At 31.6% G+C, this 24,341-nt stretch overlaps 1 pseudogene; it reads left to right on the top strand.

Annotated features, from left to right (window-relative positions):
* The first annotated feature begins 19,920 nt into the window (after positions 1-19,920).
* LOC149560952 (uncharacterized) lies at positions 19,921-23,052 on the top strand (annotated as a pseudogene).
* The last annotated feature ends 1,289 nt before the right edge of the window (positions 23,053-24,341 follow it).

Below are 24,341 nucleotides of genomic sequence, written 5' to 3'. Positions count from 1 at the left end.
ATTAGATGATCCTCCATGGTTTTATTTTCTTCTGCAACTTATTGTTTAACTTATTGTTTAGTTCTAGGGATATCATAATTTAGCCACAAGTTGACCTCAATTTGAGTTTCTTTAGTGGTCTACTCCTCTTCTTTAGCCCTTTCCATTTATTCATATTCATACTCTTCATCCTTAATTGCACTTTCCTCCACTCTTTTAGGGATTTCCTCAACTAAAGTTTCATAGTTTATCTTAGTATGATGGTATTAAGATTTAAAATAATTTATTTTTTTCAATAAAATAATATAATTGATACATTGCATATAAAGAATTCAATTTCAATGCACTCCATATAACCTTGTTATTCTCTCTCTATATATATTAGGTAATATAAAGTGAAAAAGTTTATTGCATTTTATAAGAAGTCTTGGAAATGTTTTTAGTAATTTATCTAAGAATTCTTCTATTATATAGTAATTTCCAAATGTTATTTTATAAATTATTTATATATTTATGTTACAAATTAGTTGAAAATGGTTAAGTATAGTATGCCATCATTGTAATTTTCTCTATATAATCTTACAAGAGTCCTGACATTATTGTTGTAAGAATAAAAATTAAATTTTACTTAGAAACACATTTTGGAAAAGTTGGTGATCATTATCAATATGAACAAAATTATTTTGTGAATTTAAATAACATAGAGCACAATAGGCATGGGATATTTCATCTTCTTTATCCTTCATATGAAACATTCTAAAGGCATTTTTGGCCATTTGAGGTAGTACAAAAGTGACATATTGAGTAGAATTGAGAAAAAAATAGCAAATCTATGTTTTCACTATTTTTCTATATTTTAAAAAAGTAGATTGTTAGGGGTAAAAGAAAAAACATATGTTACCCTCTTGTAAAGGAAAAGGCTACCAAAAGTATAACTATTCACCTTCAATGACATAAAACTAGCATTATTATTTAGAATTTGAAAATAAAGTAAAATAATGAAATGTGTAAAAATGGATAGAGTTCATGATTATAATTTTTAATAATTATTTATAATAAGAATTGATATATTTTCCTATTTTTTATTGATAATTTTTTGGTTGCTGAAAAACACTAAAAATTAGGGGTTGACTATATGGAAATAAACTTATTTCCATTTTAGCTTAAACTATGTTATAGATAACAAATATAGCTAGATCAATCAAAAAAGAAAAAAAGCTTTAGACCTATATTTTTTCTTTTATAATGATTCAAATTTTAACTCACCTGATATTGATAGTTTTTAGCTCCCACTACATCTTTCAAAATAAATCTATTCTAACCAAAAGAAAAATTATACATTCTAGAAGAGGACTCTCTCTTCTAGAACAACATATAATTTTTAAATTTTTTTGATACAATTTCAAATTTTGTTCTTTCTCAAAATCAACATGTTTTTGAGTGTTAAAATACATTCTTGTAGAATTTTTTATTTATAATATACGTTATCTAATTATAACACTATAAACACTATATGATAATATTCTTGACTATGAGCTATATTAAATGGTGTTTAAATGTTACTGAAAATAATCATAAAAACTAGTACGAGTTATTGAAATGTCAATGTTCGAAAATAATTTTATTTCTTTAGTAATTGGATACTAACTAGTATAAAACATGCATTAAATAGATAGTTACAATTGAAAGACTATGAGATCATATATAACTTAGCTAGAGTGAGTTTATCAAGATCATATGTTTGAGCAAAATTGATTTTTGAATAGAAATACTCAAATTTAGTCATTCTTATAGGTCAACCTAAAAGGTGATACAACTTTGTACTTTTACCCTAAGAGGCCTTAAGAGTAGAATCTTGAGTTGAAATTATCAATACATCCCTTAAATTATATGCCAAAAGAATTATGCTCAAAGACTTATTCTATATCTCTTGAAGGCATATTTTGAGTAGCAATTAAAATGTTATGACCCTAAAAATTTGGGAGAAGAATGCTAAAATAGAATAGCTTTTAACATATCTACAAATTACTTTTCTTCAAATTCTTTCACTTTTCATAGTGCACTCACAATAGAGAGTTCTACAGGTCTATGTCTAGGAGTTTTTAAGGCTAAAAGAAATGAAAAGACACAAGAAGTCCTATGATCATGCCACATGTCATAACTACGGGTTTTAATTGCCTCTACATGAGTCTTCCCTTTTTCCATGTTCTTTCATCATGCCACATGTTTAGTGTATAGTAACATCGTACAAAAATGATTTGGGATCTACATCCTTATAGGAAAAATGCATATTTAAATTAGTTAACAAAAATTGCAAGGTAGATTTGATATTACAATGAGACCAAATACCTCAACTAACTCCACACATGAGGGGAGTTTGATGACAAGAAATTTGAAAAGGGTAGAAGTGTCTCCATACTATGCATGTAAAAAATAATAATGATGTAGAGACTAACATGTCTTGTTAGGATAAACCACAGATAGAAATAAAAACTACATGCAAATATAACCAATAACAAAAAATAATAGATCACATAGAAATGAACACAAGGCACCAAGATTTAATGTGGTTCACCCAATCCCTGTGCTACGTCCACCAAAATAGCAAGTCCAATCTTATTACAATCTAGTGATTACAACCTGATTACAATCCGTAATCCCTTATAGCTCAATACTGCCGCAAGAACCAATTTCGCATCACAACATAATGAAAAATACCCAACCCTAAACCCTTTTATACAAGTATTAAACTGCTTTAGGGTTATAACATGTCAGCCACATGTTGGCCATAATATGTTGGCTACCATGTTAGCCACGGCCCAAAAAAAAATTTCCCCACTATTTATGAAGTATGTACAGTACTTTCTTGATCAGTCACCATAATCTAACAATCTCCCACTTGGGGACTGATCAGGCTCCACACTAAACAACAATCTCCCACTTGGAGGCTGATCCTATACAATAGCACTACCACATGGGACTTTCACTGGATCAAACCACCCTGGACTCTGCTGTTGTTTTATTCATGTTTAGTCTAAAAGACCAACCGAAGCTGAAGAAGAGTTCAGCTTCTCTCGTGTTACAACTTTTGTCAACATATTTGCTGGATTATCATTGGTATGTATCTTCTCCAGCTTTAACTATCCATCCTGCAAAACTGATCGAATGAAATGGTACCGCAACTGTATGTGTTTGGTCTTAGAATGCAGAGCTAAATTCTTTGCAAGATGAATGACACTCTAACTATTGGTGAACAAATAATTATCCTTCTGAGGATGTCCCAATTCTTCCAAGAAGAACTGAAGCCATATCATCTCCTTGGTTGCCTCTATAGCAACAACATACTCTTGCTTTGTAGTGGATAGAGCATTAATCTTCTGTAACCTAGAAACCCAGCTCACGGCTGCCCTACCAATAGTAAAGACATAACCTGTAGTACTTCGCCTGGTATCAATATCCCCAGCCAAATCTAAGTCAACATAGCCCTATATATCAGTAGTAGAGGCCCCAAAGTGTAAACACTTATTGGATGTTCCTCTCAAATATCTGAGAATCCACTTGACAGCATTCCAATGCTAAAATCCTGGATGACTCATATACCTACTAATGACTCCCACTGCATGTGCAATATCTAGCCTAGTGCATACCATAGCATACATCAAGCTTCCTACAAATGAAGCATAGGGTACCTTGGAAATCGTATCCTCCTCTTCCTATGTCTTGGGACACATCTCCTTAGTCAATTTCAAATGACTATGTAAAGGTATGCTGACAGCTATAGCATTCTCCATAAAGAAACGTTGCAACACCTTCTCAACATAATCAACTTGAGATAGCATCAATGTTCTGATCTTCCTATCTTTGCAAATCTTCATACCAAGGATTTTTTTTGCTACCCCCAAATCCTTCATAGCAAATGCATGTGCTAACTGGCATTTTAGCCCCTTAATATGATCCATGTTAGACCCAGCTACAAGCATATCATCAACATATAGACATAAAATAATGTAGCTATCATCATCCAACCTCTTAAAATAAACACAGTAATCTGAATGACACCTATTATATCCATGCTCATGCATAAAATTGTCAAATTTCAGATACCATTGCCGAGGTGCTTACTTCAATCCATATAAACTTTTCTTCAATTTGCACACTAAGTTCTCCTTACCTTTGACCTCAAAACCTTGTGGTTGAGCCATATATATTTCTTCATCCAAATCACCATGAAGAAAGGTTATTTTAACATCCAACTGCTCTAAATGCAAATCTTTAGTAGCCACAAGACTTAAAATAGTACGGATAGAAGTCATTTTAACATTAGGAGAAAATATCTCATCAAAATCAATTCCCTTTTTCTATGCAAATCCTTTTACAACTAACCTAGCCTTAAATCTTTTCTTACCTCCTTCCTCTTCTTTTAACCTATAAACCCACTTATTCTGTAAAGCCTTTTTACCTACAGGCAACTTACACAAATCCCATGTCTTATTTTTCAGCAAAGAGTCCATTTCATCTTTCATTGCAAACTCCCACTAAATCTTAGTATCCACCTACACAACTTCATCATAACTTTTAGGTTCACCAGCATCAGTAAGTAAAATAGAATACAAAGAGGGAGAAAACCTTTGTGGAGGTTTAATTTGCCTCATTGACCATCTAACATTCACTGGTGTGTGTGGTATTTTTTGTTGCAGTTGTTGCACATCATGAGGAATGGCTGGAACATAAGCTTTTGGAGTATCATCCAGCACTACATAATCATCTTCTTTCTTCTCATGTTGCTGCAACAGATCTTTGTACAACACTTTCTCATTGAATATGACATCCCAACTTCTAACAATTTTAAGATTTTCAAAATCCCAAAGCCTATAACCAAATTCATTAATTCCATATCCAAAAAAGACACATTTCTTTGATCTAGCTTCTAGCTTGGTTCTATTTTCAGTGTCTATATGAGCAAAAGCTTCACAACCGAAGGTCTTGAGAAAGCAATAACTCACCTTCTTACCAGCCCATGCTTCCTTTGGAATACCACAACCCAAAGGAGTAGAGGGACCTCTATTAATCAAATATATTGCAGTATTGACAGCCTCCACCCACATGTGTAAGAGCAACCTAGCATGCAACCTCATGCTCCTTGCACGCTCCATTATAGTCCTATTCATGCGTTCAACCACTCCATTTTCCCGTGGAGTCCTTGGAACATTTTTTTGTCTATGAATACCATTAGTGGAGCAATAATCTTCAAATTCATGACTGCAATACTCACCACCATTATCAGATTTGAGACATTTTAATTTCTTACCAGTCTCATTTTCAACCAAGCATTTTCATTTCTTAAAAGTTTGAAATACATCAGATTTCTGTCTAAGAAAATAAACCCATACTTTTCTATTTGCATCATCAATAAATGTAACATAATAATGAGAGCCACCAAGGGAAGATACCTGAGCTGGTCCCCATACATCTATATGCACAAGCTCTAATTTCTCCTTTTTGTTTTCCTTCCCAGTCTTTACAAAACTCACTCTCTTTTGTTTTCCATAAACACAACTTTCACAGAAATCCATATTAACACATTTCATACCTGGTAAAACTTTCTTTGAATGAATTAATTTCATACCTTTCTCACTCTTGTGCCCAAGTCTATTGTGCCACAGTATTGTATCAGAATCTACAACAGCTATTTGTTCTCCCTGCTCAACTGCAGCAATTGTTCCTACACATTCATTTTTGTTTGAAACAATCAAAGTAGTAGGAACAATATGACCTAATTTTTATCATTAAAAGTAACTACACAACCCTCATCACCGAGTTTCCCGGCTGAAATTAAATTTCTACTCAGCCTTGGAAAATGTCTTACCTCATGTAGTAGCCAATGATTCCCATTCTGCAACTTAATCTTAATTTTTCCCTTTCCAACAATCTGATAGGGTTCATTATCCCCCAAATAAACAATCCTGAAATCTCCTTGGACATAATAAATGAAATAACATCTATGAGGTGTAGCATGAAATGAAGCACTAGAATCTAAAACCCATGAATCATCAACACTCTCTAAAGACAGAAGCAAAGCATCCTCTTCAGATTTGTTACTTACCACATTTGCCTCCTTGTCTCCATCTGATTTATCTCCTTCATTTTTCTTTCAATTCCAGCAATCTTTCTTTTTGTGCCCTGATTTCTCATAGTACTAGAAATCATTTGGTCCTCTCGATTGAGACCTCCTCCCCTTTGACTTTCCTCTTGATTTCCCATGATTTCTAGAGTTACTTCCTCTTTCAGTCATTCTGCCCCTACTTTGTGCATTCAAAGCACTTCTTGATGTAGATTCACCTGAGGATTTCCTACGAGTTTCCTCACTCAAAACAACACCAATCACATCATCATATTTTAGGGTACTAGATCTAGGAATAGAATTACTCACTGCCATTACCAAGCCATTCCAGCTTTTAGGCAAAGAACACAAAATCAAGAGAGCCCTAATTTCTTCATCAAAATTGATACCCACAGAAGATAACTGACTAGTAATAGTATTAAACTCATTTAAATGTTCTGCAACAGATCCACCTTCTGCCATTTTCATATTAAATAAATGCTTCATGAGAAATACCTTGTTTGAGGCGGAGGGCTTTTCATACAGTGTCGCTAGGGTATTCATCAAATCTTCTGTCATCTTTGCTTTTGTAATATTAAATGCCATTGATGGTGCCAAGCAAAGCCAAATGCTTCTGAGTGCCTTTCTGTCCAAAAGATCCCATTCAACCTCTGACATAGTTCCCTGATTCCTGGCTTTGCCTTCCAATGGCTTCCATAAATCCTTCTGATATAGATAGTCTTCCATTTGCATCTTCCATAACTGGAAGTTCTGCCCATTAAACCTATCAACCCTTAGCTTACCCTCATCTACCATCGCTCCCACTCAACTGTGAGACTTTCTTGCAGAGGATAATTGAAAGACAACCTTGCTCTAATACCACTTGTTAGGATAAACCATGGACAAAAATAAAAACTACATGCAAATATAACCAATAACAAAAAATAATAGATCACACACAAATGAACACAAGGCACCAAGATTTAATGTGGTTCACCCAATCCCTGGGCTACATCCACCAAAATAGCAAGTCCGATCTTATTACAATCCAGTGATTACAACCTGATTACAATCCGTAATCCCTTACAGCTCAATACCGTCGCAAGAACCAATTTTACATCACAACATAATGAAAAATACCCAACCCTAAACCCTTTTATACAAGTATTAAACCGCTTTAGGGTTATAACATGTCGGCCATATGTCGACCATAATATGTCGGCCACTATTTATGAAGTATGTACAGTACTTTCCTGATTAGTCACCATAATCTAACATGTCTAAGATTGTTGGAATGACTATCATGATGAGGCTTTGACATGGAACAAATGTAAAGCCCCTTTTATGTTGTAGTTTTAGGATTTGGTTCAAGGGTTTCTTTTGATAAAAGACTAAATGGACATTGTAATAAAGGATCATCTTTTTTCCCAATCTCAAGTGGGTGGATCTAGAACATTTTTCTAGAGTTTTTTTATTCATGGTATAGAGGAACACTCATAAATTGGTGCAATTTTATTTTTTAAACCCTTGTATTGTAATGTTCACATAATCACTAGAAGAGATATTCTGGACTATGCCTAGTTTTCTTTTATTATGTATTTCTTTCTTGTTTATGAACTATTCTAATGCTCCCTATTATTTTATATGAATGTAGTCAATATTTGTTGTTTTGGACTCTTATGATTTGTCACGGGCTTGCAAATTATTGAATCATATTATACTACTCTTTTAATGTTTTTAATATAGAGTTATACCATGACATTCAATGAAACTAATTATTTAGAAACAATGTTTGAGTTGGACAATATAAACATTTAATTTGAGCTTTAGTGGGTGCTTTTGATAGGAAGTTATGAATTCCTTATCATGTATCAAGGATCTAGTTATTTCCGAATGCAAGTTTGAAATGGTTTCAAAATATTTTGAACATCTCCCTGGTATTGTGTTTAATTTATACTCTTTCCCCAAAAGATCAAAGAGAAGAGTTGACTTCTATAAAATCACAAAGGTTTATTTGCATAGGCAACTTCCATCCCATTCCTACAAGGCTTTCACATTGGCCTCATCCAGAGAAGAGCCTAGATCTTGGATCAATATGCACATTTGATATTATGATATATTTAATTATGCAACAGTACTAGTTCATTTGTAGTAAATAAATGTATTGATTGGTCAACCTCTACTTTTAATTGACATTAATTTCTTGTTTGTGAAATTCATTAGCCTAAGCATGTTACCTATCTAACCATATAATTTATTCTAGACTCTATTTATGTTAAGAATTTAATCTCTTATTTCTTTTGAATGTATGTCCAATTTATGTCATAAACAAATGTGTAGTATTTTAGCCTTAAATATTCTCTTTTTTGACATATTTTGCAAAAAGGTACTTTTTTAGAATGTTGACTCCGTTGCACACTTTAAAAATAAATAAGTTTTGATTTTTTTATTAGTTTTTAATGGGGTACAAAATAATTTCACATTTTAATGATGTGTTCACTTATAAAATTTGTAAAACACAAATATACATTTTTTTTTTTTTAAATAAAGAAAAAATAAAGTTTTAGGGGGAGCATACTATACACAGTTATATTTTTTCATAAAAAATATGCTACTTTGTGTTCCCTCTTTATGAGGGCCTTAGACTTCTTTATTAAAGGAAATAGTAGTTTAAAAACTAGACTACAACTCTCTTTTGTTGGTCGTATTTTAGAATTTTCAGTCTTAATATTTTCATTTTCTCATCAAAAGTTAGGATTTTTGTAATTTACAAAAAAAAAGAATGACATCTTATACCCCATTTTTGAACCCTTGTCTTTGTAGACTTACCTATAGGTGGAAACTCTAAGATGTCTCAATTACAAACTATTATGAATTGAACAATCCTACATAATCTTAAATAGTGTAATTAATGAATATTTAAATAAACTAACAATTTTCTTCTCGAAGAGGAAATATCTTTTAGGAAAATAGATTATTTTTATATTTTTTATATTGAACATTACCTTGAATTATACACTAGCATACTTCAAATCACCAAACATGTTTAAATTCAAGAAAATGAATTCAATATTTGCAAGAGACATTTTTTATTTCATTACACCAATGACCTCAAACACATTCTAAAAAATTAACAAAAAAGGAAAAATATAATTATGGGTATGTGCAGGATTATGGTGTGCCAAAATGTGGTGATCTAAAAAATATCAAAATATGTTCGAACTTTTTTCCAACCCATCCTAATAACTTTATAAGGCCTACTATATCTATGGCCAACTTTGAAAATGTGCCAAAATTGTGTTTTTGGCCTATTCTTGTGTGTTTTTTACTTCAAACATGTAGCTGACAATTTTCTACACCAAAAATTGATGAAATGAAAAGGGTTTCTAAAGAATATTCTTCAATTTCCATAAATGCATAGTTTGTCAAATTATGAGTTTAGTAAGTAATTATTACTTATTTTCTACTGAGTTATGTATAAACTTTTGATTGATACACTACTTCAAAAATAACTATAACTTTCAAATGGTAAAACATTTTTTAAATCCAAAAGATGCATCACATTCTATGCTTCCTCTAATATAAGGAAAAGAAAAGAAAACTTAAAATTTTTAGAGTTTTCAATTAGTTAAGATGGTCAAACACGAGATTTTTTTATTCCAATGGTACTAAAGTAGAAAATTAATAATTATTTATTAATTTAGAATAAAAATACCCAAAACTATGTGTCACATTAAGGTATGAGTCCACTTCTTCTATCAAGATTTTTACTTAAAAATATTATCATTTGGTTTTGATTAAGGTGGTCAGACATACATCTACTTCTTATTTTTTCACTAAAATTTTTGTACTATTGCATTAAAATTCAAAATTTTGACCAATCAATTTGTTTGTCTAATTTTTTAATTTTTATTTTTTAGATAAGGCCTAGTAGTTTAGAAACTAAATGCAATTTCCTAGAGATTCTTTTCTCTCAATTTTTTATATAAATTTTAAAACTAGTAGAAAGTTGCATGTCAAGTTGACATAACCCTAATTTGCTAATTTTTTATTACCACTTAAGAGTATAGCTTGGTTGACCATGGTCTTGCACATACCCTTATATGTGATTTTAATTTAGTCTAATGATGTAACCCTTAACTCTTCAAAGAATAAATCATAAAATCACAACACAGAAGTTTCAAAATACCATAATCTTTCATTAAACTTTTGCAACTCTACTTATCCATGAAATAAAATAACTACTTATGACAATTCTGAAATTACCATATTTGGTAATTTTTTAGGAAAAATGATTTTTTTTTATTTTTGGTAATTTTTAGAACCCATCCTACGAATCCCATTTTTTTTCCCAAGGAAAGCCCCCAACTAAGGCAAGATGAATTGCCAACTAATTGATGAAATCAAAAAATTGATTTTGGATTTATTACAAAAACAACTTCCTAATAAAACTAGAAAAGAAATGAAAAGCCAATTTGAGAGGTCAAGATGATATTTCAATCTCCCAAAAAAAAAGTTGAAATGGCCTCCTATTGAGCTGAGCTAGATCAACAATCCAAATAACTCCTTCTCATGCAACTACCTATAAAATTTCAGCCAAACCCACATTTGAGTCAAAATTTATGACCAACGGAAATAAATTTTGACCAAAACTCACATCTGAGTCAACAGCCTTAACCCTCAGATGTCCCTACATCATTCTCCCCTACTTGAAAAGAACACAACTCTTGTAAGTTCCAGTCCTTAAACTACTTCCATTTAGGCTCATCTAGCTTCTACAAATTCCATTCCATAATCCAGGTGCTATCTATCAATGCCAACCCTTCCCACTGCATGAGATATCTATTGTAGTCACCCTGGCAAGTCTAAATAGTCTTCTTATCTAGAATTTGTGCAACCTTTTAACTTTTTGTGATAGGGATGGTGTTTTTCTAGTCTACCACATCCTCCTTTTCAATAGAGGTATCATCACCATGGAAAGTATATAAATGAGAAAGGTTATATACTAGAGATATATCAAGACCATTGGGGAGCTCTACCTCATAGGAATTATCATTAATCTTCTTCAGAATCTTGCAGGGCCTAATCTTCTTATATTTCAATTTATGATAAGTCCTAGTAGGAAACTTTTCCTTTTTGTGATAAACCATCAATGGATCACCTGCACTAAAAACCTAATACCTTTGATTAGCATCTATGTAAACTTTGTACCACTCATTGTTGTCCTGCAACTTTTGTCTCACATCTTCCTACAACTAGTAGAGTTGTTCTACAAAGGCTTCTCCATCATCATTTACTCTATCACCCAATGGAAGGTACACCAAATCAAGAACACTTTAAGGATTATGACTATAAACAACCTGAAATGGTGACTTACCAGTTAACCTATTCATTGAGCTATTATAAGAAAATTCAGCCTAGGGCAATGCCAAATCCCATGGTTTGGGCTTCTCTCCAACAATATATTGCAACAAATTACCCAAACTATGATTGACAAGTTCTATTTTTCCATCAGTTTGTGGATGGTAAGCACTATTGAACTGTAACTTTGTTCCCATCCTCTTCCATAAGGTCCTCCAAAAATGACTCAAGAACTTAGTATCTCAATCAAAGGTGATCATTTTTGGAACTCCATGCAATATCTCTATTTCAAAAAAAAAAAACTTGGCCACCCTAGTAGCATCACTAGTTTTCTTACAAGCAATGAAATGAGCCATTTTTGAGAATCCATCCACAATTCCAAAGATAGAGTTATTATCTTACTGTGTATGTGGAAATCCCAATAAAAAATTCATACTCAAGTTTGTCCACAGTCCTATGGGTATTGGTAATGGCATGTACAATCCAGTGTTTTGAGAGTGCCCTTTGGCTACATAACAAATTTGACACCTTTCCACAAACTTGGTGATGTATCTCTTCATCTTTGGCCAATAGTACTTATCTACCACCAAAGCTATTGTCATATCTTTCCAAAAATTCCCATCCATACTATTGCTATGAGATTCTCTAATAATATTTTCTCGCATTGAGCCTATAGGAACACACAAATTCTTCCCCTTGAATAAGTAACCATCTTGCATTAGATTCTCACCTTGAATAGTGTCTACATACCTTGGTACTAGATTCTTAAACTGATCAACAACTTCCCAAAAATCACTATCAAATTCATACAAGCCTTTGATGGCATCAAAGCTAACCACCTCTATTTTCATGATGGTTAAAAGAACAACTCACCTACTTAAGGCATCTACAACTTGATAGAACTCTTTCCCTAATTTATGCTTTAGAACAAAGGTAAACCCCTGTAGGAAAGAGACCCACTTTGCATGTCTAGTGTTTAATTTCTTTTTTGTGTTCAAGTATTTTAGAGCAATATGTTCCATAAAAAACACAAATTCTTTGGCTACTAAATAATGCTTCTATTGTCTCAAAGCTTATACAATTGCATGGAATTCTATATCATATGTAGAATATTGGAGCTTCAATGACTTTCTTCTTTAGGTATTGGAAACTCTCTTCATCCTCTTTCATCATGAAAATTCTCAACCCTTAGTGCAATCTGTCATAGGTGCTACAATGCTGCTGAAATTACGAATGAACTTTCTATTAAAAGTAGCCAAGCCATGAAAGCTTCTCACCTCAGTGATACTACATGGACTGCACCATTCAAGAATGGACCAAACATCCTCTTGATCCATGTTGACACCATCTACAGAAATGAAAAACCCCAAAAAAGCCAAACTTGCTTGCATGAACCTAGACTTCTTCAAATTAGCATAGAGCTTTTCTCTTCTTAGTACCCCCAATATGATCCTTAGGTGTTGTAGTTGTTCTTCCCTTTATCATCAAAGTAAACGACTACAAACTTACCAATGTAGGGAAACAACATAGTGTTCATGAGTCTCATAAAAGTACTAGGTGCATTGGATAAACCAAATTCCATAACCTTCCATTCATAAAAACCATCCATAGTTTTGAAAGCTATTTTCCACTCAACCACCTCTTAGATGAGGATCTGATGGTACCCACTTCATCGATCAATGTTAGAGAAATGCATTGCTTAAGCAAGAACATCCATCATGTCATCAAAATGTGCGATAAAAAAATGATACTTGATGGTTATCCTATTGATGGCTCAATTGTCTATGCAAAACCTCCATGTTCCATCTTTCTTTGGGGTTAATAATGCTGGAACAACATAGGGGTTCATGGTTTCTTGTACTAAGCATTTTTGTATGAGCTTAGTCACATGTTTTCCTAGTTCTACATGTTGTGTTGGACTCATTCTATATGTTTCTTGATTGGGAAGACTTGCTCCTGGAATAAGATCAATATGGTGTTGGATATCTCATTTTAAGGGAAGTCCATTAGGTAGCTCCTCTAGAATAACTTCTAAATATTCTTCCAACACTACAACTACTTCTAGTGGTATAGTCAAGTCTTCCTATTTCTCCTTTTGTACTAAAAATGCATAATAACACCCTATACTTTCATCTCCTTGACAACTTCCTTTTCAGATAGCATACTTTCAGTTTTCCCATCACCCTTGATAGGTAATAAGACTACCTTAGATCCATCCTTCCAAAAGGTGTAAGTATTCTTTTCTCCATTATGAATAACCTTTTTTTCATACTACTAGGGATGATCCAAGAGGACATGACATGTGTCCATTGGAATCACATCACACCATAGCTCATCCTTGTAGACATTTCCTATGGAAAATTTAACAAGGCACATCTTGTCTATTGTGACTTCACTTCCCTTTTTAAACCATACAATCTGATAAGGATGAGGGTGCTTTCCACACTAGATATTTAGTTTCTCCACCATTTTTTTTGAAACCATATTCTTAAAACTACCTCCATCAAGAATTACTTGACATACCTTTCCTCCAAAGGTACACCTTGTTTGAAATATGTTGGTTATGAGCCATGTATCATCTATGCCTTTCTCCTCTACATCATCCTTGGCTAGAATAATCATTGTCCTTCTCATCATGAGACTTTCTCCCATATCCAAGGATACTTCTTGTTTAGATCCATTGTTAGCCTAGGCTAGGTTCACTCTAGGTGGCCATCCTTGATTCCTATCCTACATTTAAAATTGGAACACTCAAAAGACCTATGTCCTTCTTCTCCATGACTAAAAAATGTCAGAGGCCTTCTTTGGTTTTCCCACCCTTTTCTACTTCTGTAGTCTCAACCTCACAGAAACCCCCTTCCTCTTTCTTGATTTGGAGTATCTTGCCTAGTGTTTTTTTTTTTTTTCAGAACCTTGAAAGCTCTCTCCCCAACCATTATTAGAACCTCCTTGAAATGGATTGAGGTACCCCTTCACCCACCTTTATTCCTCTAGTTATATTGCCTATTTTGCATTTCTTCCACCTTTAGAGCTAATTGGTAATCTTCCTTTATACTGTTAACATGGTGAATGCTCAATTCATCTTGAATAGAGAATTTTAGGCCATTTTACATATCTAGCAGCCACCTATTCATTACTTTCTTGATGCTTTATGTGCATGGATAGCTTGTATAATTCTTTTGTATAGTCTTGCACTAAAGACAAGTTTTTCTTCAAATTCTAGAATCTGTGAAAGAGGGTTTGTGAATAATCTACGGGTAAGAATTTTTCTCTCAACTTTTTCTACATCTTGATCCATGTCTTAATCTTTTCCTTGTAATTTCTAGTTCATTCCTTTTTTGGGTGACCTGCCATATCATTGCATGTCCTTTTAACTTTGTGCATGCAAACTTCATCATTTTTTTGTTTTTTTTCCTATCATAGGCTTCCATTCAAAAAATTTCCCCATATCATTTAGCCAATCTATTAGTTCTTCTAGCTTAAGACTACTAGCATAGTCAGAAATGTCAATCTTTATTACAAATCACTTCTTCCTTCTAAAGCCTTGAGAACTTTTTCTTCATAGCTCATCTGTCCTAGCCTTTTGTCTACATTTTCTCCCTCTTCATCAAATTCATTTCCTCTTTGTATTCCTTGATTATCTATTCACTCATTGAGTCATTCAATATCCCTCTGCATATCCAACACCAATATTTTCATCAACTTGATGCCTCCTCTTCCTCTTCCTCTTCCTCTCCCAACCATCTCATTGCTCTGAGACCAAATGATGTAACCATTAAGTCTTCAAAGAATAAATCAAAAAATCACAACACAAAAGTTTCAGAACACCATAATCTTTCATTAAACTTTCACAACTCTACTCTACCTATACATGAAATAAAACACCTACTTATTACAATGTTGAAAATGACCATATTTGGCTATTTTTCTAGAAAAATGGATTTTTCCATTTTTGGTAATTTTAAAAATCCATCCTAAAAATCCCATTTTTTCCCAAGAAAAGCCCCCAACTAAGGCAAGATAAATTTCCAACTAATTGACAAAATCAAAAAACAAATTTTGGATTTATTACAAAAACAACTTTCTAAAAAAATTTGGAAAAAACATGAAAAGCCAATTTTGGAGGTCAAGATGATATTTCAAGCTCCCAAAAAAATGTTGAAATTGCCACATATGAAGTTGAGCTTGATTAGTAATCAAAATAACTCCTTCTCACACAACTACATGTAAAATTTTAGCCAAAACCCACATTCGAGTCAAAAGTTATGACCCCTAGAAGTAAATTTTGACCAAAACCCACATCTGAGTCAACAACCTTGACCCTAAAATACCCCTACATCATCTAAATAGGGAAAAATATTGACATGAATTTTAACAATAGCTACCTTCATTAATTTTGTATAACAAATTCATTTGAAGTTTCAATACACATGATTGTAGATAGACTAATTTAGTCCACAATGCTAAATATCACATGTGAATGATTAATATAATTGATTTCTAATTCTATAAATATAGGAATGAGTTAAGTTTTGAATATCTTCAAGGATCAAATTACAAAGTTATCTCAATGAACTTGATGAGAGGATTAATAAACCACTTGAAATAGCATAAATTTATCATTCAACTATTTGAATATCTTACATTTTTCAATGACAATTTATTAAATAACATACTAAACATTAGTGACTTCAAAATATTCTTCTCTTGATGGATGATTAATGATTTGAACTCTATCACTTACAAGAAATTTCTAAAATTCAAACATTTTAGTAGTGTGTTAATAATAAAATCTAAAAGTCGACTTTAAGATAATTAATGTGATCTAATTTTCACAACCAACCTAAATGATAATGATGAGCTAACAATTTCACAAGATATTTTTCTCATTGAATAAATATTTTCACTACATGTATTTAATGTACTCTTGATAGATTGTTGCCTTGATATCACTATATTGTAGCCATAGAATAATGAGAAAACAATAAGGACATTTAATGAATCCATGTCTATGACTTCCAATAATATTGAAATAAATATTAAATGAATTTCATTATAATATTATGAGTATTTTTCTTTTGTTTCTCAAGTCTCCATGAAGCATGATAGAAGAATAGAGAATTTCATAGACACTAGAATCATTAAACATCAAATTTATTTATTTAATGTAAAAATATCTAAATTAGAAAATTTCTATAGATATACATTACATAGTATTCTTCTATATTACATAGTATTCTTAAGTTCAATGAATGAATAATAAAATATTGTGATACAACCTATATTTTTGTTGAATTGTTATTATAAATATATTGTCTAATAGATATCCCAAGGAATTTTACATCTTTAAACTCTAAAGTACAAACTATAATAGACTCGTGATGAAATTTCTCCTTATTTTTAAGAACAAATTAGAACTTAAGAATTTTTCCCTTGTTATTGTAGCTTCTTGACTCTTAGTCCTGGAATTATTATTTTAATTTAGCTATACATTTTTTAAGTTAATTTAAATAATTAGGAATTTCATAAAAGACAAAAAGGAGATTCAAATTATTCTATTTCTTTCTACTTATTTATTTCTTATCATTTATTTTAGCCTACATAGATTTCAAATATGAAGCTAAGATCACCCATGTAATGCTATCTTAAGAATACACACCATCTTAGTAGCATGCATTCTTAGGCATGAGGATGGTTCAAGTATCATATACTCATTGGTCAATTTTCGTCCTTGATTGTGTTTGTAGACTATCATATTTTATCTATGCTTGATTTTTATTCAAAGTTGAGTTGGTTCTTTTATTGGTTGTAGATCTCCGAAAGGCATCATATTGTATTGTATTAATAGATCTATCACCTTTTATCATATATTTGAGTTTTTTTTATAGCTCAAAATATTAATATTCAATAATACAACACATTCAAGATATTAATATTTCATAATAAGAAACTTATTTTTATAAAAAATAGTATAAAATTTATTCGTCAATATATGCAATAATTACAAAAAGAATCTGATACATGAAAGTTTGTAATAGTTGCAAAAGTAGTTGTTCATTTAATATCTATACTTGTGTATTTAATGTTCAATATTTAGTAAAAATGTACCAATAGCTATGACTTTAAAGTTGCTCTTATTCACATGATTATCCATAACTAAATGAAATGTACTGCTTAAATGTAGAAGAAAGCTAGCCATGTGATGTCACATATGTTACACAAGTATTCATCTTCCCTTCACACAACTATTGTTCTCACTTTCTTTAGGGTTGATGTAGCATCCTATTTGATAGTGTGACCTCCTTAGTTATAAGCAATGAACTTGTCAAATAAGATGCTATATATCTTAAATATATCCATGTGAATAAAGGCTAGAGATGTGATTTTTAAGATAGCTATCTATTCTCAATAATAATTTTGATATCTCTTATGTGTCATTTAGATTTTATATTTTTAAGATATCTATACTCGTATCATAAATTACATAAATATATTAAATATAATTAATTTTATTATAATATAATTTAACTTAATAATTGAATAACTAAAACTAACTTTATCATGTAATCAAACAATTATAAATATATGTAGTGAAAGAAAATCAAATTTCATAGTTAGTTCACACAAATTAAAAAAGAGTTATTCACAATTAATTTTCTTTAAGTAACACATAATGAATCTAATTTCTTAACAAAATAAATATATCTAATCAATTATTTAAAAAATTAAATATACATATCCTACATATATTTTTGATGAATACACTGCTATTTATACATATATTTAACATTCTTTAAAGAACTAAGAAGTCCTAGCTACATAATTCAGTGTGTGTAGGATTTTGGCCAGGTTATATATGTTTAGACTTGCTACAGTAAAAGAATACCAAAAAAAGATAATATATCCATGAGGTGAATTATTTTGACCATTTAAAGGAGGCCATCATTGATCCTTACAAAATGTACTATCATTTTCACCATAATAAGATAAGTCATTTTTTCTAGGTCTTAAGTAGTAATTATCATTATAAATGGTGAAAAAGATTTTTTTCCATTTCTTTCTTAAAAGCGTAATTTCCTTCATTAATAGTTTCTCTTAATTCTATAGTTCAACATATTAGGCTTTTATTTCTCAATTTACTACTTTTTGAAAAAAAGTTCTTCTTAATACAAAACCAAGACAAAGAGGAGCAAGATGCCTACAAGAATAACTTTGAGGAGGATCCTAGATAATACATCCTCTTATATTACATCTAGTAGTGCATTTTTATGCACATCGACCCAAAACATTGATCAACTATTATAATTTCCATCCAATAGTCATACCTAGATAGTATTTATACATTCAAGTCATAATTATTGATTACAATTCAATCTTTTGGAATAAGCCCACTCACCTTCTTTTGGCATTGTCATGGACATAACATCTTTATTGAAAGTTTCAAGGATACTCACTCCTAAATTTTCAACCTTATATGAGCAAGGATCATTGTTATGAGATTGTTTGTGACATGCAATTTAGTGCTACACACCTCCACTTACTATAGCTGAAACTTTTTGGTGGCCTTCCAATGGAAACTCTAGTTGCCTTGATTCCAAGAAATAATTACATAGTTAGGGATTGAAATTCTAGCCAATTATGTGACAATATAAGAAAAAGATACAATGAAGGTTTGAAGCTTTTTGTGGGCACTCTAGACCTTGCTAATGTATGGGGACAAACTAGATTATCATGATCTGTATCTCCTATGTCTAGTGCTTTCACCTTGTAAAACTTTTGCTTATGTTTTCATGCTCTAAACATTAAACCTATATAAACTTTGTTTTCTCAGGTTATCTTTCATATCACTACATTATTTTATAAATACCATAGACACATAATGGAAAAATAGAAAATTAAAACATAATTAAAAGAATTTCATGCAAGACAAATTATTTATATTTTTATGCTCTAAATATTGTAGTCTATGAACTTAACTTTTTCAATCACATTTTGTGTAAATGTATTATTTTATAAATAAAATAAACACTTATTAGTGAAAAAATACTTAAAAGGTTTTCTCTAAAAATAAAATCTTAAACTTGAATTTCTTTCCTTTTTGAAATAATGAACCAACAATAAAACATTTTCATTAATGTTACAATTTGTAAGTAGTGAGAGTGAGTTTTTAAATAGTGATGATAGATTTCCATAATGTATAACTAGTCCTCAAAATTACTTCTAGATTCTATTGTGTATGTGTTTTTACATTAATGTTTCTGATATGACACTTTGATAAGAAACATAAGAATAAAACCATAGATTGTTTTCTTCTTATTTCCTAATGACCAATAAACTATTACACAATAGAATCTAAAAATAGTTTGAGTTTTTTTTATATGTCATTAAAATTATAGTTTTGTTAATTGCAATGATAAAAATGTTGACTTTTGCATAGGCAAGGAATCTTGACATCTCGAGTCCTTAACCATTTTCACGTCATGGCAGCTAAGGGTCAACAACCCAACCGAGGAATCGATGTTGAAACAGGTTTAATGGTTGCAATAAAAAGAGGAGATTCAGGTCATTGTGTTGCTCTCTGCTTCTTCATTGCTAATAATATGTTTTACTTTACGTAGATATGATATGTGTAGACATGGATAGAATGCTATCTTGGAAATAGTCATCTCTGTAATTTTGTGTTCTTTATCATGAGGAGTGCAGTTTAATTTGTTTTTATCTAGAGCTATTAGATTTCTACAGTTTATAAGAATGTAGTGTTTCTAATTAAATTGTGTGAATCGTCATTTAAACTCACAGTATATAATCTATTACGAAGATACAAGAGAACACAATGAATGAAAAGATGATAGTTTACAGATCAAGAATTCAATTAAGTTCTTCATAAGTTCTTTATAACAAATTATGAGAAAAATTTGTTACACAATCTATCCAGAATTTTGCACTGTATTTTATCCATCAAAACATTTTAGATCATTAGGCATTCTTGAAAATTACAATATTTAATCTATGACTAATTTCGAAGTTGGGCTAGCTGTTTTTGGAAAGATGTATCTGTTAAAATTAGATCCAACAATTTCTTTGTTCTGTAAGATATTTGTTTTTACAGAGGGATCTGTAAGTTGATAATGGTTTTGGATGTCAAAAAATGCAGATCAGCTGAAGTGTACGGCACAAAGATGGCAATACAGCCTTACATGTAGCCGTTGGTAGAAACTATGTGCATATAATAAAGCAGTTGATAGCTTTTCAGCCCAAGCTTTGTCGGTGCACTAATCGTGAGCAAGAAACTCCGATTTGTATGGCAGCGAAATTGGGGCATCTGGAAGCAGTAAAAGAGTTGATAGAGAACGAAATAGTTGTGGAATGAACATTCTACACTTAGTCGCTCAAGTTAGCCAAGTGCGAATTGTTGATTACTTGAATAAAACAGACAAGTTAGATTTATGTGATCTGGTGAATCAGGGACTTGAGAGGCCTCACGGACCTGAAAAACCTCCAAAGATAAAACCCCTTCATATTGCAGCCAGGAACAAAAACTTTAATGTAAGTTTCTCTTCTTTCCAAGCATTTCTAGTCAGCATCATTAAAGTTTTCTTTTCTACAACCACCTTGGGCTTTCTTGAACTTTTTATTAGTCTTGAATTCAGACTAATGTTATAATAAGATATGTTAGATGCTGCATTTTTCATGAATTTTCAAAGTTTACAATAATTATTATGTTCCTTCTACATAGTCCATTCCACAAGATAACACTTCGAACAAATAAACCCAATCAAATAAAACGTGAACTACGTCAACGAAAAAATTACTTTGTTAGGAAATTTTTCTTATGTAATTAAAGCTTTGCAATCTATTAGAATGGTAATTAACATTTTTTTTGGTTGAATTTTGGATGATACTTTAAAACTACTATCTGAATAAAAGAGTAGAAAAGATTTGATAAATACATATTAATATGAATCTAATTATAAAATTTTCTATCACTGTTAGAGGCTTGCACAACATTCTGTCCTAAAGAAGGTCTAATTTTTTCACTTAACTATTTAAAAAAATTTACTGTTGTACTTTAGCAGTATCTTGTATTTCATTCTGATGAAAGGAAATGTGATTTTAAACCATAATATTAAAATAATTACACAAATAAAAAATAAATAAAATGTTTTTCACAATAATATTGTTTTAGTGTGAATTGGTTTTGGAGACTCTTCAATTTATTACCTAATTGGAGTCTTTCTATATACTGCTCTTTGCACGGCTTAAACATGACACAGGAAGGTTAAATTCTTAGGCTAAAGTGTTAAATAGTAAAAGTTGATTTAATTTTCCAAGCTTAATTTCTTCCTTAGTATGTGATGTTTAAGGGTGGCCGCTACTACTGCATCATTTGTAAATTAATTTTTATAATAAATTCAAAACTCTGCTCAATATGAAAGCCGCCACAATTTGTGGTAAACCATGATAAATCTTGTATTGTGTTTTCTATCTATTTTTTTGGTGTAATTCATTTACATCTACTATTTTGTTTTGGCATTTAAATCCTTTCAAATATTTCTTTGAATAACTGATTTAATTATATATTTTCATTTTAGGTCTAAATTTGAATCTGATTATTGCAGATGGTAATCTCATTGCTGAATATACGGGGCATAAACAAGGAGGCATTCAACGATGCAGGCCTAACAGCTCTGGACATTGCACGAGAAAACACAGAGTACCACAAAAGTTACCAGATAATTTCAATCCTGGGTAATCACCCTCCCCAGAACAAGCCATTCCTGTACAACGCTCCAAAGGTGAGTGACCTAAAATACAAGAATGCCACTAAGATGGTTGACAAAACATATGATGCAAGGTGTGACAAAGAATTAGTGGTGGCAGTGTTGTTAGCCACAATGTCATTCACTGCAATCTTCACAATTTCAGGCGGTTTCAAGATGGATCTTAAAAACGGAGAGAGAGAGAGAGAGAGAGAGAAAATATTGGGCATTCCAATTCTGATTGCAATCAATTCATTTAAAATGTTCATCATTTTCGATTGCATGGCCTTCTTTCTGTCGTTGTTTGCGGTGCTGCTGTGGCAGATGAGCTCACCTCTTGTGACAGGAGACAAGGTAATGTTCTTGGTCATCGACAACTTGCTGGTTTATGCTTTCTATGCATTTACGGCCTGTGGTTTCATGCCAGCAGTGTATACAATGCTCGCGTACAAGCATGGTAAGCTGGCCTGGTTCATGTTTTGGTCATCCATTATTGTTGGCTGCTCTGCTACTCTCTCTTTTATCTAGTTATCCACGAGGTTTTTGGTGAAGCTGGCAAGATTCAACTGCCTGCGGGGTGTACATCCTTTCCTTCATGATCATGTGTTGGAGTGGGTGTGGCTCAGATTGGAAAGACTTGGCCTTTTGGATATCGTTCGGAGCTTCAAACTCATGTGGCTTAATTGGCTTTACGGCTATAACTTGGGCAAAGATGACAGTAGGGCTACAAGAATTGGGTTTGCTGAAATAATGTCATGTGAAGATAGGAATGAATCATCACAGCAAAGCATAGTGTTGGGTATGCCCGATGCCACTTACCTGAATCGAGGAGTCAATCTATCGACTGTGTAATTAGGAGTTCCATTATCACTGTAATCATCTCAATAAAGAGTCAACATGGTCTAGGAAAATATATAGGAATACCAAGGTACAATAATGCCAAGGGATCATTCCTCGGGAGATTTGATTTACTTGCATGCCATTAGATTAAATGAATCTAGCTCTGGTATGAGTAATATAATTATATTCTTCATCCATATCAGACAATTAAATCAAACATTTATTGGATATCCATTGGGTTTGTATTTTCTTGTACCAATTTGTTGACTAATGATTTTAATGTTCTAATGTATGTAATAATAAAATATTAATCAAATGTAATAATCTTAAATAAATTTACACTACACAAGGTAGTGGTTTTGTCAATTTTGTGGTGGCATGGTCAATCACGTGTAGGTATATTCTAATTCTATATCTTAATTTGAATTAAAATGGGAAATTGAAAGTGTTGTTTTTCTAAGATTGTTTTTTGCAAATGTACTAAGATTGCCAATGTGATTGATGCCCTCTAAATGCAAATTTGGATCTCATATAAATATGAGAGTAGGAGACATGTCTTATGAAGAAACATGTCTCTATAGTTAATCATCATTAGTTAATAAACGACTATATGTATAACTTATTTTTAAGCATATAAGTAATATTAATATATTAACCATATATGTAATATATTATTATATTATTATATAATAATATAATATATATTATATATATTATATTATTGAAATTTCCCTTTCTCTGATTTTATATGATATTTCAAGCCTTTAATCAGATTTTTAAAATCAAACAACCAATACTTCAAAGATCCACCAATTTCTCAATAAACCCCAAATCAAGTATGCCCGAAATAGTGCCAAAAACTTCACAGCTTCACATATTATTAATAAATCTAAAAGTGGACATTTTTACAAAAATTTCAGTGGCATAGTAGCCTACAAAATGAAATTTTCAGATCTGTATAACATTTACACATCAACTCCTGAAAGGAGGACAAAAACAATGCTCATCAGGCTCCCAAAAATAACACAAAATAGCTCGAAAACACCACAAAACACTAATAATCAATCACAGAAGTTTAACCACAACCCAATACATATATTCAGCTCTATTTTATCATCTAAATATCTGAAATATAGCAACAACCTAAACTAATATGAAATACTCAACTGAAAACACCAAATTCTTACAAAAAACACACACGAAAACCAACAAATTTGCACTGTTCAGCACAAGGGCCAACTCTGCATGAGCTTTCACATGGAATGGCTTTAAACTCCCATCTTTAGCCTTCCTAGAAACCT

The sequence above is a fragment of the Cupressus sempervirens genome, chromosome 4 (genome assembly GCF_028749045.1).
Source record: "Cupressus sempervirens isolate cs-2001-9-10 chromosome 4, ASM2874904v1, whole genome shotgun sequence".
Taxonomy (NCBI): Eukaryota; Viridiplantae; Streptophyta; class Pinopsida; order Cupressales; family Cupressaceae; genus Cupressus; species Cupressus sempervirens.
Note: the sequence above shows the minus strand (reverse complement) of the source record. Positions and strands in the feature narration are given on the sequence as shown.